The 12,326-nt window shown below is 42.2% G+C and overlaps 1 long non-coding RNA gene across 1 annotated transcript; it reads left to right on the top strand.

Annotated features, from left to right (window-relative positions):
- Window positions 1–1,329: 1,329 nt before the first annotated feature.
- On the top strand, window positions 1,330–3,680 carry LOC136462395 (uncharacterized). Its single transcript, XR_010760709.1, has 2 exons — window positions 1,330–2,939; window positions 3,219–3,680. It is a non-coding gene; the product is annotated as an uncharacterized lncRNA (long non-coding RNA).
- The last annotated feature ends 8,646 nt before the right edge of the window (window positions 3,681–12,326 follow it).

Here is a 12,326-nt window from a genome sequence, read left to right as displayed (position 1 = left end):
CCTACCATAAAAAAGAGTCATTCTCGCTTTTAAAAAGTCAACAATTTTTAATTTGATCAAATATATTTAACAAAATATTAATAATTATATTATTTAATTAGTATCATTAGATAGATCATTGAATATACTTTCATAATAAACTTATTTGGTTATATAAATATTATACGTATTTTATATAAATCTAATCAAGTTGAGAAAGTTTGACCAACACGATTCACGTAGCGACAGTTTTTTTTTTTTGGACGGAGGGAGTACGTGGCCACGTGTTGCAGTGTCATACAGATTATATTGTCAGCGTCGTGGACTCCAAGTGGATGAATCTGGATCATCAGCTGGGAAAAGGTGCCTGTTGTGTGGGCGCCGTGCCGTGCCGTGCGATCAAAAGTGCGGACGTGTCTTGGTTTTGATGGAGTGAAGAAATGAAGGACGGGAGGACCCTGACGACGTGGCAGCTGCCGGACACTTGGAAAGCGTCGCAGCCACCAATTTCCATAGCATGCATGGTGGCCACTCAATCCATTGGTCACCTGCCTGCTGGTGGCGCCTCTAGCTAGCTAGTGTAGGAGCAGGGACTCCATAATTCTTGTACTGAGAGAGAGAGACTGACGCACCATGGATGAGTCGCTTCCCCTGCATTATTGTACTAGGAAGAATTGAATTTCCAAACAAATGCATCGTGTGATCATCTCATTGTTGCATTGCTTGCTTCTTTCTCCATCTTCTAGCTTTTAATTTCTGGCTTTGGTTGGTACAAGTAGCTCATCCCTATTGCACAATCGAGCTTACCTAGCTAGCTCCAAGACAATGACACATGCCTTCATTATTTGTTTCTTCCCTTCAATTAACATTGTTAATTCATGCATGCATGGCCTGCCTTTGTGGGTCTCTGCTAGGATGGTCAATGACCAGGCATGCATGCATCCTCCGCTTCCTTACTGGGACTGTTTAGTTTCAGGGTTCAAAATTTCGCGAATTTTGGTAATTCTACTGGTGGCTGAAAAAAAAAATCCAAACTTTTGTAATACACTAACACATGTGCTATATAACTAGAGACTCATATTCTCTATCGTTTACTATGTTCCATTCCATATCCTTCAGAAGGGATCTGTCTCTGTCTCTCTCTCTTTTAAAAAAAAATAAAGATAATGGTACTAGGATGGAGTAATAATAATATATAAGTTTGGCACCGCTCAATGCAATCATGAGATGACAGATGAGCTAGATCTCGATCCCTCCAGACGCTTCTGGCTAGAGTACGTACGTGAGAGGCCCGACATATATGCGTGCAGCTAATGATCTGTGTATGTAACGGTGTCAAACACATGACAAGCAGATGCAGCCATGGTATCGTCTCGATCATGAGTTGGTGTGTCTGGTTTGTATTGGTGTCTGTGTGTTCTCGCACTCCACCGCTGCCTGCATGCATATGTCCACATGACAAGATGCATGTGGCGCGCTGGCATTGCGTATGCTATTCTACTAGCGAGGATGATGGATGGATCCCCATCGATCGTATGTATCATGCTGCTGTCTGCTCTCCATAGTGTGTGCGTCTCTCTCTCTCTCTCTCTCTTTCTCTCTCTCTCTCTCTCTCTATATATATATATATATATATGTGTGTGTGTGTGTGTGTGTGTGACCAGACAATGCCGCCACTTGGCTGGCATGCGTGACCAAACAAAACAAGCAATTATTTCATTTCATTAAGAAAAAAAAAGAGTTCAATACAAATAAACTCGAGGAGACAACGCACGGTACATGTATACAAACAAGCACGTCAAATTAAAAGACGTGACGGGGCGCGGCCGGGGTGGCTACGGCGGCTGGCTTGGCCAGCCAGCTCGCGGAGGCGGCGGCCAAGTCAGGCCTGGCACGCGCTCGCCTTCCTCAGCGCCTGCCGAGCGTCGTCGCCAAGTCCGGTTTGCAGCGTTGCTCTCTGGGTAAGCTTCTCTAGGCATATGAAATCCGGGTGGAAACCCTGTCTGGCTGTTGCTCCAGTGCTCCAGGCCGGTGACGACGGCGCAAATCGTTGTATCCCTCTCTGGAGGCGTCACTGTAGACTCTAGCTCCTGCTATTGCGAATGCCAATTTGAGCTGTTGCATCTGTTGGACAGGTCTCGGGGCAAAAGCCCTTACGAGCTTGGTGCTCTGTTCATCAATGGTGGCGTCCGTGGACGTCACTCCCTTCTTGAAGGCATTGATGAGAGCACATCTATTTCCGCCCGCACCAGACGCGAACTTGTGCTTTCCCCGATTGCTCTCCCACCCCATTTTGTTATTGGTGTGGCTACCCTCCTACCCTTGGTCTGTATCAGGGACCATACCCTGTACGGAACAGTGCATAGTAGCCACCCTGACACAAAGTATTGTAGGGGCCGCTAGAAACTCCCATATGGTAAGCCCCCTCTGCATGTCTCTGGACACCGATTGCGGTATGGGCTCTAGGATTTGCCATACCGGATGAACATAGCACAGCTCCTCACATGCCACGAGGCATCCAGAAGTGTTCTGCAGGTACCGGCGTCCATCCTTTCTGAAGAAGATATCTCGACCCCCGTGCACATCTGACATCCTACAGCGACATCGACAGTATTGGGAGGCTTCAACCATTATCCAGTTTTCATCACCGTAGGCAGTAAGGCTTAGAAATATCTGTACTCTCTCCCTCTCACCTGTAAAGAGCCATCCTCTTCATCTATAAAAGAGGATGCGCTCCCTCCAACCAGAGGAGATCGACTTCTTCAAGCCCAGACTCACTAGATCGACATCAACGCTCCCAACCATAGGACCGCCAAGTTCCGACCATGACCCTTCCGGTCAGAGCCGGTCGAACCTCTTGTACACCCACTTCTTCCTTCTTCTCGTTTGTACCCCCACTACAGACTTTGAGCACCTGGGCTCAGGAATGAAGTCGCCGACCGACCCTGACTGGACGTAGGGTATGTTGTCTGAACCAGTATAAATTCTGTGTCATTGAGTGCTAGGCCACCTCCGATCATAACGTACAACAAAACTATAAATATTTACTAGTTGATTACTTTCTGCACCGACATAAATATTACACGTATTTTTTACAAACTTAGTCAAAGTTAAAAGTTGAGAAAGTTTGATGAGCACGTTTCGCGTAGCACTGTTTTTATTTTTTTTTTGACCGAGGGAGTACGAGGCCACGTGTTTCATTGTCATACATATTTTATTGTCAGCGTCGTCGACTGCAGGTGGATGAATCTGGATCATCAGCTGGGAAAAGGTGCCTGTTTTGTGGGCGCCGTGCCGTGCCGTGCGATCAAAAGTGCGGACGTGTCTTGGTTTTGGTGGAGTGATGAAATGAAGGACGGGAGGACCCTGACGACGTGGCAGCTGCCGGACACTTGGAAAGCGTCGCAGCCACCAATTTCCATAGCATGCATGGTGGCCACTCAATTCATCGGTCACCTGCCTGCTGCTGGTGGCGCCTCTAGCTAGCTAGGGTAGGAGCAGGGACTCCATAATTCTTGTACCGAGAGACTGATGCATCATGGATGAGTCGCTTCCCCTGCATTATTGTACTAGGAACAATTGAATTTCCAAACAAATGCATCTGGGCTGCATGCATCTCCATCTCGCTCGTCTGATCATCTCAGGCTACGTTGAGTTGGAGGGAAAGTTGAAATTTAGCAATTTTATTTTTATTTGGTAAATAGTGTTTAATCATGTACTAATTAGGCTCAAAACGTTCGTCTCGCGATTTTCAACCAAACTGTGCATTTAGTTTTTTTTTCATCTACATTTACTGCTCCATGCACGTATCGCAAGATTCGATGTGATGGATACTGTAGCACTTTTTTAAACTATTTTTGGAACTGAACACGGGCTCATTGTTGCATTGCTTGCTTCTCTCTCCATCTTCTAGCTTTTAATTTCTGGCTTTGGTTGGTGCAAGTAGCTCGTCCCTATTGCACAATCAAGCTTACCTAGCTAGCTCCAAGACAATGACACATGCCTTCATTATTTGTTTCTTCCCTTCGATTAACATTGTAAATCCATGCATGGCCTGCCTTTGTGGGTCTCTGCTATGATGGTCAATGACCAGGCATGCATGCATCCTCCGCTTCCTTACTGGGACTGTTTAGTTGCAGGGTTCAAAATTTCGCGAATTTTGGTAATTCTACTGGTGGCTCAAAGAAAAATCCAAACTTTTGTAATACACTAACACATGTGCTGTATAACTAGAGACTCATATTCTCTATCGTTTACTATGTTCCATTCCATATCCTTCATAAGGGATCTGTCTCTCTCTCTCTTTTTAAAAAAAGAAAGATAATGGTACTAGGATGGAGTAATAATAATACTCCCTCAGTTCCTTAATATAAGTCATATAGTTTTTAGCATCAATATTAACACACGGTTTGGGGAAGGATGTGAGACCGAGGAAAAAAAGAAAAATCTGGTCATCTTCTCTCTCCCAATCAGATTGCTTTCTAAATCTAAGCGATTGGTTGAGGCATGTGCTATGTACGATGGGAAGGTTTTCAAACTAATCGACGTGGGAGCTCATACGTACCTATATTTTAAAAAAAAATTAGAAATCTATATGGTTTATATTAAGTAACCGAGGAAGTATATAAGTTTGGCACCGCTCAATGCAGTCATGAGATGACAGATGAGCTAGATCTCGATCCCTCCATACGCTTCTGGCTAGAGTACGTACGTGAGAGGCCCGGCATATATACGTGCAGCTAATGATCTGTGTATGTAACGGTGTCAAACACATGACAAGCAGATGCAGCCATGGTATCGTCTCGATCATGAGTTGGTGTGTCTGGTTTGTATTGGTGTTTGTGTGTTCTCGCACCACTAGTAGAGAAACAACTTTTGATTTCATTTTAAAATTTGACTTTAGTTTCGATATTTTTCGCACCCATGGAGTAGACAGACTTTTAGTTCTGGTTTGTAGCTTCAACCAGGACTAAAGGTCCCTGCCCAACGGCTACTGCGGTAGGCTTTTGCTGCAGGAGATCTTTAGTCTTGGTTGCAGCTACCAACCGGGACTAAAGGTTCACTTTTACTCCTGGTTTGTATCTCCAACCGGGAGTAAAAGTCTACTCCCGTCTGGAGGCTTCGTTCGGGACTAGAAAGGGACATTTAGTCCCGGTTTATGTATACAACCGGGACTACAGTTCCCCTCCTATATACCCCTTGTTGCTCTCTGAGCCCGAGCCACTTCGAGCTCAGTGTTCTTGTTTCATCGCCGGCCTCTCTTCTTCCTCATCACCGGTGATCACAAGATTTCTTCCATTTCTCCATCAGTTCTAAAGGTTACCAACTTTATACTCATGTTTCATCAGTAGCTTATTTCATTTTGTGGACTAGATATATATGGGTTTTTTATGGTAGATTTTTTTTTATTTATAAGCCATTTAAGCTCAAAATGACTTTAAAGTTTGCATATTTGGATGAAGGAAGGTTAAAGTAGTTATTCAAAACTAGTATTGAGCTTTCATTTCTAGCATGCATAGCCCACTTCATGCTTTAGAGATATAGAGAATTTTAGTTTTTTTAATTTTATTTGTTTATAAAATGAGAAATTTATATTATATTAAAAATAAGTATAGAGAGTAGATGGCAACTGCTTCTGGGTCCTCGGCCTCTCATCGGGTTACAAAGCGACTAAGGCCGGACCTCCCTCTCATTGCATGCGGCAAGTGTGAGAAGATTGTGATGAAGTACCGGGTGAGGAAGGAGTGTCCCAACAAGGGCCATATCTTCTACAAGTGTCCGGATCACAATATGAGTTATTTTGTCGCATTTGATGATTATGGTTAATTTATACTTATTTTCATGATGATTATGATTAAAGTTCTAATTTTTTGTTTTAATTTTAGTGGGATGGCACTGGATGTTCAGGCTGGTACTGGGAGAAAAAGTATGTTGAACATGTGCAAAACTCTCTTGCACAGGCGATTACGGCGGCTGGTAAGGCAGTGATCCTGCGGAAGAAGCCCATAGATGTTGAACAAACGCATGATCTGTCTGTTTTAGTTGGGATTGGTTGCGAAATCCTTATGCTGCTAAAGTGTATTTTAGCTTTAGTTTTTTTAGTGATAGTTGGGATTGTCTACATTGTAGCGAGACTTTCATAAATTAATACCTTGTGTGGTGGCATACATGTCGTGTAATTAACTAATTATGTTCTTGGTTTTAATATGGTATGTATGTCATGTAATGCAGATGAGACGGTATTGGATGTACAATGCTGATCGCCGCTCCCAAGAGTTCATTGAGGGCGTACATTCTTTCTTACGTGTAGCCGAGGCAAACAAACGCGATGGTTTCATGTGCTGTCCATGTGTCATATGTAAGAATTTGAAGGAATATGCTAGCTCAAGGAGTCTTTATTCACACTTGTTGAAGTCGGGTTTCATGCCAAACTATATTTGTTGGACGAAGCACAGAGAAACTAGGGTTGTAATGGAAGAAGGTGAAGAAGAACAATGGGACGATGATGACATTATTGCTGAATATGGGGCCTTCAATGATACTGCAATGGGGGAAGCTGAAGAAGAGGTAGGGGCAGAAGATGAGCCCGCTGATGATCTTGGTCAGGCCATTCGTGACGCACGAAGAGAATGCGAAAGTGAAAAGGAGAAGATCAAGTTCGAGCGCATGCTAGAGGATCACAAGAAATTGCTATACCCAACTTGTGATGCGGGGCAGAAAAAGTTGGGTACCACACTGGAATTGCTGCAATGGAAGGCAAAGAATGGTTCTGACAAGGGATTTGGGAAGTTACTAAAAATCCAAAAGAAGATGCTTCTGAAGGATAACGAATTGCTCGCCACTACGTATGAAGCAAAACAGGTAGTCTGCCCTTTGGGATTAGAAATCCAAAAGATACATGCATGTCCTAATGACTGCATCCTCTACCGTGGCGAGGAGTATGAGAAGTTAGATGCATGCCCGGTATATCATGCATCGCGGTATAAGATCAGGCGAGATGACCCTGGTGATGTTGAGGGCGAACGTCCCACGAAGAAAATCCCTGCCAAGATTATGTGGTATGCTCCTATAATACCACGCTTGAAACGTCTGTTCAGAAACAAAGACCATACAAAGTTATTGCGATGGCATAAAGAAGACCATAAGGTAGATAATATGTTGAGATACCCTGCTGATGGGTCCTAGTGGAGAGCAATCGATAGAGAATTCCCGGAGTTTGTAAATGACGCAAGAAACTTAAGGTTTACTTTAAGTACGGATGGTATAAATCCTTTCAGGGAGCAGAGCAGTAGTGAAAGATCCTAATATGGCTAGAGAGGGGGGTGAATAGCCTATTTAAAATTCTATAAATCAACTAGAGCAATTTGATTAGTATGACAAATGGCGTAATGCAAACTTGCTCTAGCTCTACAAAGGTTGCAAGCCACCTATCCAACAATTCTAGTTGTAATGATTACTTAGGCACCCAAACTTGCTATGTAACTACTCACTAAGAGCTCTCAACCTTGCTACTCTAAAGAGCTCAACTAGATGAGAGTAAATAGTAAAGCAAGCTCTCAATTCTAATTATACTAAAGAGCTTGTATCAACTAGTTTGCAAGAATATAAATAAGTGAGTAGGGTGATTATACCGACGTGTAGGGGATGAACCAATCACAAGATGAATATATATCCAATCACCAGGAGAATGCCAAAGACAAGAGACAATCGATTTTCTCTCGAGGTTCACGTGCTTGCCAACACGCTACGTCCCTGTTGTGTCGACCAACACTTGGTGGTTCGGCGGCTAAGAGGTGTTTCACAAACCTCATCCACATGATAGGACACCGCAAGAACCGACCCACAAGTGAGGTAACTCAATGATATGAGCAATTTACTAGAGTTACCTTTCGGCACTCCATCGGGGAAGGTACAACTCCCCTTACAATCATCGAAGGCGGCCACGAACAATCACCAACTCGTGCCGATCCTCCACCGCTGCTCCAACCATCTAGGTGGTGGCAACCACCAAGAGTAACAAGCGAAATCTACAGCGCAACACGAATACCAAGTGCCTCTAGATGCAATCACTCAAGCAATGCACTTGAATTCTCCTCAATCTCACAATGATGATGGATCAATGATGAGATGAGTGCAAGGGCTTTGGCTAAGCTCACAAGGTTGCTATGTCAATGAAAATGTTAAGAGTTGGAGCTTCAGCCGGCCATGGGGCTTAAATAGAAGCCCCATGGAATAGAGCCATTATACCCCTTCACTGGACAAAAACGCGCTCTGACCGGACGCTGGCCCTCAGCGTCCGGTCGTCCGATGGACGCCACGCGTCACTTGCTTCAAATGTGTTTTCAGATTTCAACGGCTACGAAGCTGACCGGACGCTCCAGCAACTGACCGGACGCTGAAGCCCCAGCGTCCGGTCGTTTCTAGTAAGCTCCCTAAGGCGTATTTCTTCGACCGGACGCGTCCGGTCCACCTTGACCGGACATAGTCTAGCGTCTGTGGTTAACCCTAGGCACAGTGCCGTCTTATCAGTTCGACTGGACGCATGCAGCCAGCGTCCGGTGCTTTCAGACCCAGCGTCCGGTCAGTTGACCGACGCCAGCATCTTCGCGACCAACTCCACTTCAACTCTAACTTCTTCACCCTTGCTCAAATGTGCCAACCATCAAGTGTATCACCTGTGCACATATGTTAGCATATTTTCAAACAAATGTTTTCAAGGAGTGTTAGCACTCCACTAGATTCTAAATGCATATGCAAATGAATTAGAGCGTCTAGTGGCACTTTGATAACCGCATTTCGATACGAGTTACACTCCTCTTAATAGTACGGCTATCTATCCTAAATATGATCACACTCACTAAGTGTCTTGATCACTAAATAAAATGGCTCATACATTTTATACCTTTGCCTTGAGCCTTTGTTTTTCTCTTTCTTTTTTTTCAAGTTAAGCATTGACATCACCATGCCATCACCATTGTCATGATCTTTACCATTGCTTTATCATTTGGAGTAGTGCTACCTATCTCATAATCATCTTAATAAACTAGGTTAGCACTTAGGGTTTCATCAATTAACCAAAATCAAACTAGAGCTTTCAATCTCCCCCTTTTTGGTAATTGATGACAACCCTTATACAAAGATATGAATTAAAGTTTCATTTGAATCCATGTTGCTTGCCCAAAAATATTTACCATGTGTAAAGGATATGGATAAGTTTTATAAACTCCAAATGGTAGCAATTGCTCCCCCTACATATGTGCTAAGGGTTTGGATTGAAGCTTGCACATATGCTTAGATAGGAAATATAGGAGTCAATTTCTACCAAATGATGCTAAGGTATAAGAGATAGACCTTTGAAGCGTGATACCAATCGGAGTACACCATTATACCATCCTTAGCACTATTAGTAACTAGACATACACAAAAACTAGAATACCCCATGAGATCAATATTACAAATAAGGGTCTAGTTTCCATAGAAAGAACATAAGTCTAGTTACTTAGCCTATGCATGCTAGTTTTTTTATTTCAACATTCAAACCTACAACTAGCATACACCACACAAGCATGGATTTTTTAAATTAAAACTTATGCCATGCAAGCAAACATATGTAATGCTCATTCAAATGCACCATACAAGTTTATGAGCTTGCTCCCCCTATTTGTATGCTCAAAATTTTAATTGATCCCCCTTTCTTTGTTTCTATCTTTGTACATTATTTCTCCCCCTTTGTCATCAATGACCACAAAGGCTTAAAGTATAGATTGGGTATGATTATTAATGTCAAACAACTTGCACAAAAGATATGTTGGGGTGAAACTATGTGAAATGAGGATTATTTTTCCAATTTGGTTCAATCTAGATTACTTGCAAAAGATATTTAACTCAGTTTGATCCAAGGACAAGCTTCTTCACACCTCTAAATAAGGGTTATCTTGTACCATGTTGAGTTAAACACTTATAGCTCATTTTCTAATCGAACACTAGGTTTGTAAGCCCACAAACATGTCATATGCTACCACTAGATCATTTCAAACATACAAGCAATAGTGGTACCATACAAGCATCAAATTCATTTGATTTTCATGAATGAGCCTAGGACATGATAGGAATGACTAGATGCACTAAACAAGTCCTTAGCAATGGATGGATGACATGTCAATCAACTTTACCTTGGATTGCTCGAAGGAGAGGCATGTCATATAATAGGGGTGCATCAACACATATTGGAGAAGTCAAGTATGTTCAATTCATTCCTTAGCTTGAAAAACCTCTTCTCATCAAGTGGCTTGATGAATATGTCGGCAAGTTAATCTTCAGTGCCCACACTCTCTATGCAAATATCCCCTTTTTGTTGGTGATCTTTTATGAAGTGATAACAGACATCTATATGCTTTGTTCTTGAGTGTTGAACCGGGTTGTTGGTGAGCTTGACAGCACTTTCATTGTCACATAGCAATGGCACTTGCTTGAACTTGATTCCAAAGTCACTCAAGGTAGCCTTCATCCAAAGTAATTGAGCACAACAACTACCGGCCAAAATATACTCCGCTTCGGCGGTTAAAAGTGCTACACTATTTTGCTTCTTTGATGACCAAGATACAAGTGATCTTCCCAATAGTTAACATGTGCCCGATGTGCTCTTTCTCTCAACTTTGCATCCCGCATAATTGGAGTCCGAATATCCAATCAACTCAAATCTTGCTCCTTTGGGATACCATAATCCAACATGTTGTGTATGCTTCAAATACCTCAATATTCTCTTAGTTGCCTTCAAATGACTTTCTCTTGGTGAGGCTTGAAATCTAGCACACATGCATACACTAAACATCACATCCGGCCTTGATGCGGTCACATAGAGTAGGCTTCCAATTATAGACCGATATATCTTTTGATCCACCATGTTGCCATTAACATCACTATCCAAGCTTCCACTTGTCCACATTAGTGTACTAATAGCTTTACTCTCATCCATTTCAAACTTCTTGAGCATGTCCTTGATATACTTGCCTTGACTCACAAATGTGCCATTCTTCATTTGCTTGATTTGAAGACCAAGGAAGTAACTAAGTTCTCCAATCATAGACATCTCAAACTCACTTGCCATCATCTTGCCAAACTCCTCACAAAATTCTTGATTTGTTGATCCAAAGATGATATCATCAATATAGATTTGCATTACAAACAAGTCACTTCCAAGTTTCTTGGTGAAGAGAGTGGTGTCAACCTTTCCCATCTTGAATCCCTTAGAGAGTAGGAAATCTCTCAATCTCTCATACCATGCTCTAGGTGCTTGTTTTAATTCATACAAAGCCTTTCTTCTCATCTTCAAAACCGAGAGGTTGCTCAACATACACAAGCTCATTGATGTACCCATTGAGAAATGCACTTTTCACATCTATTTGGTACAACTTGATATTATAGGCACAAGCATAAGCTAGCAAGATCCTAATTGCTTCCAATCTTACAACCAAGACATATGTTTCTTCAAAGTCAAGACCTTCAACTTAAGTGTAACCTTGAGCCACTAATCTTGCTTTGTTCCTTATTACTATCCCATCTTGATCTTGCTTATTTCGAAAGACCCACTTAGTTCCAATCACATTATGATCCTTAGGCCTCTCAACTAAATCACATACTTGGTTTCTTGTAAAGTTGTTTAGCTCTTCATGCATAGCATTTATCCAATCAACATCCCTCAAAGCTTCATTTATCTTCTTAGGTTCAATGGATGACACAAATGAGAAATGCTCATAAAATGAAGCCAATCTTGATCTTGTTTGCACACCTCTTGAAATATCACCAATGATAGTGTCGAATGGATGATCTCTTGCAACATTGGTTGGTTGAAGCATTTGCACTTGATTGCTAGCATTTAATTGATCACTTGGTTGAGATAATGAACTAGCCATTTGTTGATCTTGTACATTTCCATTACTAGTGCTTGCTTGGATTTGATTATGAGAACCACTAGCTTACACATTTGAGTTAGAGAGCACTTGATTCTTGTCGTCTTCAACATCAATCACCTCTCTAGGCCTTAACTCACCAATGTCCATGTTCTTCATTGCATTGATTAATTGAGTGCCTCTTACATCATCTAGATTATCATCTTCCTCTTGGGAGCCATTTGTTTCATCAAACTCCACATCATGAACCTCCTCAAGAGTACCACTAGCCAAATTCCAAACTCTATAAGCCTTGCTAGTGGTGGAGTAACCAAGCAAGAAACTTTCATCACATTTCTTTTCAAACTTGCTCAATCTAGTGCCTTTCTTTAATATATAGCATTTACAACTAAAAACCTAGAAGTATGCTATGTTAGGCTTTCTTCCATTCAATAGCTC

This window comes from Miscanthus floridulus, chromosome 7, assembly GCF_019320115.1.
Source record: "Miscanthus floridulus cultivar M001 chromosome 7, ASM1932011v1, whole genome shotgun sequence".
In the NCBI taxonomy this organism is placed as follows: domain Eukaryota; kingdom Viridiplantae; phylum Streptophyta; class Magnoliopsida; order Poales; family Poaceae; genus Miscanthus; species Miscanthus floridulus.
Note: the sequence above shows the minus strand (reverse complement) of the source record. Positions and strands in the feature narration are given on the sequence as shown.